Genomic DNA, 7500 nt, shown 5'->3' on the forward strand with positions numbered 1-7500 from the left:
CCCTCCCCCTCCTCTTCCCCTCCTCCTCCTCCTGCTCTCTTCCTTCTTCTCCTCTTCCCTTCCTCCTCCTCTTCTCTTCCCCTCTTCCTCCTCCTCCTTCCCCTCCTCCTCCTCCTTGTCGTCCTCCTCTTCCCTTCGTCGTCGTCCTCCTCCTCTTCCTTTCCTTCTCCTCCTCCTCGTCCTTCGCTTCCCCTCCTCCTCCTCCTTGTCGTCCCCCTCTTCCCTTCGTCCTCCTCCTCCTCCTCTTCCTTTACTCTTCCTCCTCCTCGTCGTCGTCGTCCTCCTCCTCGTCCTCCGCTTCCCCTCCTCCTCCTCTTCTCCTCCTCCTCCTCCTCCTTGTCGTCCTCCTCTTCCCTTCGTCCTCCTCCTCCTCCTCTTCCTTTCCTCCTCCTCCTCGTCCACCGCTTCCCCTCCTCCTCCTCTTCCCCTCCTCCTCCTCCTTGTCGTCCTCCTCTTCCCTTCGGCCTCCTCCTCCTCCTCTTCCATTCCTCCTCCTCCTCGTCGTCGTCCTCCTCCTCGTCCTCCGCTTCCCCTCCTCCTCCTCTTCCCCTCCTCCTCCTCCTTATCGTCCACCTCTTCCCTTCGGCCTCCTCCTCCTTCCCCCTTCCTTTCCTCCTCCTCCTCGTCGTCGTCTTCCTCCTCTTCGTCGTCTTCCTCCTCTTCGTCGTCTTCCTCCTCTTCGTCGTCTTCCTCCTCGTCCTCGTCCTCCGCTTCCCCTCCTCCTCCTCTTTTCCTCCTCCTCCTCCTTGTCGTCCTCCTCTTCCCTTCGTCCTCCTCCTCCTCCTCCTCCCCTTCCTTTCCTCCTCCTCGTCCTCGTCCTCGTCCTCCGCTTCCCCTCTTCCTCCTCCTCCTTGTCGTCCTCCTCTTCCCTTCGTCCTCCTCCTCCTCCTCCTCGTCCTCGTCCTCCGCTTCCACTCCTCCTCCTCCTTGTCGTCCTCCTCTTCCCTTCGTCGTCCTCCTCCTCCTCTTCCTTTCCTCCTCCTCCTCCTCCTCCTCGTCCTCCGCTTCCCCTCCTCCTCCTCCTTGTCGTCCACCTCTTCCCTTCGTCCTCCTCCTTCTCCTCTTCCTTTCCTAATCCTCTTCCTTCTCGTCCTCCTCTTACCCTCCTAGTCATATTCCCCCCTTTCCCCTCCAGCCTGCACCCTCTTCCAGTCATCTCCTCGGATTCTCTTCTCCCTTTCCTTTCCTTCCTTTGGGGTATTTTCTTGGTTCACTTTTCTGGGTACATTTCCGTGGCTTGCTTTTCTTGGCTTATCTTCTTGGCTCTCCTTTTCATGGCTCTCTTTGTTGGTTCTTTCGTTTTTTGCTTCAGCTTTTACACATTCCTATTTTCTTCTCTTCCTCTTTTTTTCCTCTTTTTTCCGATTTTTACTTCCATGTCTATTCGCAGGTTTCTTTTTCCCTTCTTCCCCCACTCTTTTCGAATTCCTTCACCCCATCCCCTCTCCCCCTTGTCTTCCCCCTCTAACCCCGCCTCCCCCAGGGTCCTTCTCCCCCTTCCTTTTGGCTCCATGACGTCCCCTTCCTGAATCCCATCCCCCTTTATTCTCCCCCAACTTATAGGATCTCTATAGGACCTCCCCCACCTCTCCTCCCCAACCTTCCTTATCTACCCTAACTGGCGTCCCTTTCCTCCCCATTATCAGTCCTTTTACCGATTTTCCGTCTCGTCAACCGCACAATTTTAGTTGTTTTTGTGGTTGTTCACTTTCTTAGCTTCGTTTAGCTCTCTGGTTTCCTTCCTTGGCCTTACTCGACCACTTAGCTGTTCATTTACCTGTCCTCTTTTTTTTCTTTTTCTTTAATCCCCTGATCGCTTACTTACCTAGCCATTTTGTTGCTCTCTGTTCTTTTTTAAAATTCTTTATCCACATATCAAATTATTAATTTTCCCGTTCCCTTTATTCATTCTATAACCGGCTTACTCTACAATTACTTTCCCTCCATTCCTATTTTCTTATTTTGTTATCTACTCCTTATTATCCCTTGGCCTTTTCCTTCTTTGTCCCTTATCTCCACTGTCTATTCCTCTCTTTCGCAAGTCTGTATCTGCATATCGTCATCGACAGCCTTTGTTACCATATGGTTATTTCTACTTTACAATGCATGCCAATATTTATCTGTTACTACCATCTCTACAACCTCTGCATCACCTCTTTGGGCTTTGTCTAATGCCAGCAAGACCAACTCTATATATGATAGTACGTTTAAACACTATTGTAAGCACAGTTCTAAAGCTTGAAATTGTATATATCTTCGAGAAAGAAAATAATGATTGACAGTGAACACAAATGGATATCTCAACGAAATTATTCTTTTTAATGCATTGTCTAAGTGCAAATCAGGAAGACATCGAGGAGGCTCGAACTTTTGATATAAAAAAACATTTAACTAAGATAATATATTGCAGAAATATTTCCAGGTTCAAATACACACTCGCATAGAGTACTTAGATTCTGCTTCTCCTGCTAGCTATCACATGCATCACAATTAACCAAAACGGTGAACTACATAAGCGAATGATAACAGCGACTCTGACGCCAGAGTTGAATCCGATCTCGAAGGCAAAGCGGTCGATCTCCAGCCCTTTTATCTATGCCAGGATCGGCAAGGGTTGTCGAGCGACCTGAGGCGGCGCCAAGTGGTCCATAGTTCTCGACCCCATCAGTTCGTGTGCGCAGTTGGCAGGCTCGACAGCCAAAGACCACAACCGGATCACTGCCATCGTAATGTGACCCCCCCCCCCCTTCCCTCCAGCTATCCCCCACCTTCTTCCTTACCGCCTCCCCCACACCCTCAGTCTCCTACCTCTTTCTCCTCCTGCCCCCTCCTCCTCGTCTCCCTTCTGCCCGTCCTCCTCCAGTCCCCGCTCCTCCTCTTCTTCCTCTTCCTGCCCTCTTCCTCCTGGCCCCTCCTCCCCCTCTTCCTACCCCTTCATGCCCTCCCTTCTCCTTCACCCCCTGTCTCTTTCCCCTGCTCCCTCCTCCTTCTCTTTCTCTCCCTCCCCTCCTCCTCCTCCACCTCCTCCTCATACCCACTTCTGCCCCTTTCCCTGCTCCTCCTCCTACTCCCCTACCCCCTTCCCCTGCTCCCTCCTCCTCCTCCTCCTCCCCTACCCCCTTCCCCTGCTCCCTCCCTCGCCTACCCTCTCCTGCCCGCCTCCTCCTCCTTCTCTTCCCCCTTGCTCTTCCTCCTCCTCCTCCTACCCCTCCTGTCCCCTCTCCTCCTCCTTCCTACCCAGTACGCAGTGTTGTTACCGGGTCCTCCCTCAGGTGAACCAGATTATTTTTTCTAAGCTATGACACGTGCGCTGAGTGGACAATTTGGGGATCTTTTTACAATGGTATGTTGAAAGACTACACACACACACACACACACGCACACACACATACACACACACACACACACTCACACACACACACACACACACACACACACACACACACACACACACACACACACACACACACACACACACACACTCACACACACACTCACACACACACACACACACATATATATAAGATTCAATCCCAACAAAATACCAGTCACGCGACTCAAAAAGAAATCTAACAATGTCCTAGATTCATTTTCAAGCCTAAGCTGAAATAATCAGTTGAAGGCTGTCGCAACCACCTCCCCCTCCCTCCTACCCACCACCTCCCCCACCGCCCGCCACCCTCCCCGACCCCCTGGCCAGTGCGTAGTGTTGTTACTGGGTCCCGCTGCCTCAGGTGAACCTGGTGAACCGGAACGCCTCACCCACCCACCCCTCCCCTTCCCCCTCTCCCTTCCCCCCTCATTCCACTCCATACTCTCCCTCCCATCCTTCCTGTTCCTCCCCTCTTCTCCTTCTCTCCCTCCATCCCCTTCCTCCCCTCCTTCCCCTCTCCCTCCCTCCTTCCACCCCTTCCTCTCCTTCGCCTCTCCCCCTCCATGCTCTCCCTCCCCTCCTTCCGCTCTCCCCTTCCTTCATCTCACTTCCCTCCTTCCTCTCCCCCTACTGTCCCTTCCCTCCTTCCTCTCCCTCCCCTAATCCCCTTCTCCCCCTCCTTCCCCTCCTTCCCCTCCCCCTACTGTCCCTTCCGAAGATCCCCGCTCGCTCGTCTGTTCGGAGTGGCGAGTTATATTCACCATTGCTGGTTCAAGTGTTGAGGAAAAAAACGCTTTCTGTTCAGTGTATTATGTGGAAGACTTAAATGGAGGGGGGACTTGCATATCTTCAAAAGAAAGACAGACGAGTTAGTTGTCATCTTTCGATTTTGATAAGATACAGACGAAGTAAATTTCGTTAATACAACTGATCCCCCAAAACATGAAAACGAACGAACAGGTTGATAAGCAAACAAGGTAGAATGTAGTTTTCACTGCAAGTACAGCAGGAAAAGTAGAGCTAAATATTGCCTCGACATTGCGAATAAATTACACGGTGGCTAAATCAGAAGGGCAAAGACCCCTGAACCGAGGTCGTGAAACGGAGAACCGAACGGAGAGGAAAATATTCCTTAAAAAAAAGATAGTTGTCTTTAGCGATGAGTAACCCAGCCCTTAAATGAGGGTAATTGTAGTGGTAATAATGGTAATAGTAATAGTTGTTGCAGTTATAGCATGTAAGTAGTATCAGTAAAAACATCAACTGTAGTAGTAATGTTAGTAGTAATAGTTGTTGTAATTAAAGCATGCTAGTAGTAGTAGTAAAAACATCACCTGTAGTAGTAATATTAGTAGTAATAATGTTGTAGTTATAGCATGTAAGTAATAGCAGTAAAAACATCAACTGTAGTAGTAATAGTTGTAGTTATAGTATACTACTAGTAGTAGTAAAAGCATCAAGTGTAGTAGTAATATCAGTAATGATAGTAATCGTAGTAGCAGTAATTGCAGTAGTAGAAGCGGTAGTAGAACTGATAGTAAAACTAGTTACAATAGTAGCAGTAGTAGTAGGAATAGTATATGTATTAGTAATAATAATAATAGTAATAGTAGCAGCTGTTGCTGTAGTAGTAGTAGTTACAGTAGTAGTAGCAGTAGTGATAGTAGAAGTAATAGTAACAGTAGTAGTATTAATAATAACAGTAGTAGTACTATTAGTAGTAATGATAGTAGAACTAGATGCAATAGTAGCAGTAGTAGTAGTAATAGTAGTAGTAAGTAGTAGTAGTAAAAGTAGTAGTAGCAGGAGGAGTAAAGACGAAAATAATAGAGATTATAACAATATAGATAATAGTATTAATGACAATTTATGTGATTCTGCATATGATAGTGGTGATGATGATGACGATGATAATAATGATAATAATAATAATGATAATAACAATAAGAATTATGACAATGATAATAATGATAACGATAATGATAATGATAAAGATATCAACAATGATAATGATGATAATAATGATAACAATAATAAAGGCGATAATAATGATAATGAAAATAGTAGCAGCTTTAGTAGCATTAAAGATAATAATGATACAGATAACAGCAATAATGGCAGCAATGATAATGATAATGATTATAACGATAATAAAAAAAATAATAATATTGGCAGTAATAATGATGATAATAATAATAATAATAATCAATAACAATGACAACTTTAGTAGTATTAAAGATAATAATGATACAGATAACAGGAATAATGACAGTAATAATAATGATAATGATTATAACGATAATAAAAACAATGACAACAATAAAAACAATGATGATTATAATGATGGTAATGATAATGATGGTTATAACAATAATAATAAAAAGAATAATGATAACGCAATGCAAATATTCACACTTGAAGAAATATTTACACTGACGTCCGTAAACATAACTTCGTTAGTAATAAGTAGTTACCCCTATATGCAGGGGTAACTGATGTAAAATAATGGCATCTGAATTAGAAATCAAATTTTCATAAAATATTTTGAGTTATCCTGCGAACAGACTTACCAGCGCTACTAAAAAAAAAAAAAAAAAAAAAAAAAAACTGCTTGGCGGAGCTAATACTACTAGTAGTAATGAGGCCAATAGTGATAATGATGATGATAATGATAATGATAACAATAATAATGATCACAGAAATAATAACTAATGGTAATGATTATAATAATAGTAATGGTAATAATAATGATAATAACAATAATAACAACAATAATAATGATAAAAATAATGATAATAGCAATAATAATAGTCCTAGCAATAATAATGATAATCATAATAATAACAATAATAATAGTAATAACAATGATAATGACAATAATGATGATAATAGTAATAGTAGTAATACACACACAAACACATACATATATATGCACACACGCATAAATATATATGTGTGCGTGTGTATATGTATGTGTGTGTATATATATATATATATATATATATATATATATATATATATATATATATATATATATATATATATATATATATATAAACACACACACACACACACACACACATACACGCACGCACACACACACACATATATACACACATATACATACATACGCACATAAATGTATATGTGTGTGTGTGTGTATGTATTAATATATATATATATATATATATATATATATATATATATATATATATATATATACATATATATACATATATATATGTATATACACACATACATATGTATATATACTTTATATATATATATATATATATATATATATATATATATATATATATATATATATATATATATATATATATATATATATATATATATATATATATATATATATATATATATATATATATATATTGCACACACAGACATATGCGCGTGTGTTAAAACTATTTTCTCATTCTTTCTTTTTGTCCACTGAGCAGACGACAGGCACTTGTCAAGACACCACATCGAATGCCTACTTTATCTTTTATCACTGTGACAAAGCACTGACTTGTGGTTCTGTCGATCGCATACATATTAGTCTTAATCTTATGACATTTCAGAATTTCTCCGTTACACTGAACTTTGTTTATATTTGCTGATTTTTACCTTTTTTAAAAACTTTTCCGAAGCGTGCGTGAGCTTTATACATATTCGTTATGAAAATTGTATTTGGGGAGTATACTATTAATACTGTTGTTGTTATCACAGCGATTACTGATATATTCCGTAATTGCAATCATTATATGATATTTCATAACTATTTATATCATCCCCATTGCTTTTATCATCTTATTTTAATCATATTTTTGTCTTATTATATGTATTTATCTTCAATTCCAAGTAAGTCTTTTAGTGTTGCCAATGTTAGGAACGTCTGTTTCGACTCTTTTCTTCGAAATTCAAATATTCGAAGCTATTTCCACATGCTCGCAGTGACACGAGTCGAAGCAGGCGGTTCACACATTAGCAACACTGATTGGTGGACTTAGAAGCGGCTTGGGACTTGCTAATCATATTCGTTTCTGCGTTTGGCCTTTCATTTGCATGTTTGGTAACGTTGTCTTCGTCGCAGTGGAACTTTTGCTCGTAAGCATATCTGA

This window comes from Penaeus vannamei, chromosome 31, assembly GCF_042767895.1.
Source record: "Penaeus vannamei isolate JL-2024 chromosome 31, ASM4276789v1, whole genome shotgun sequence".
Lineage (NCBI taxonomy): Eukaryota > Metazoa > Arthropoda > Malacostraca > Decapoda > Penaeidae > Penaeus > Penaeus vannamei.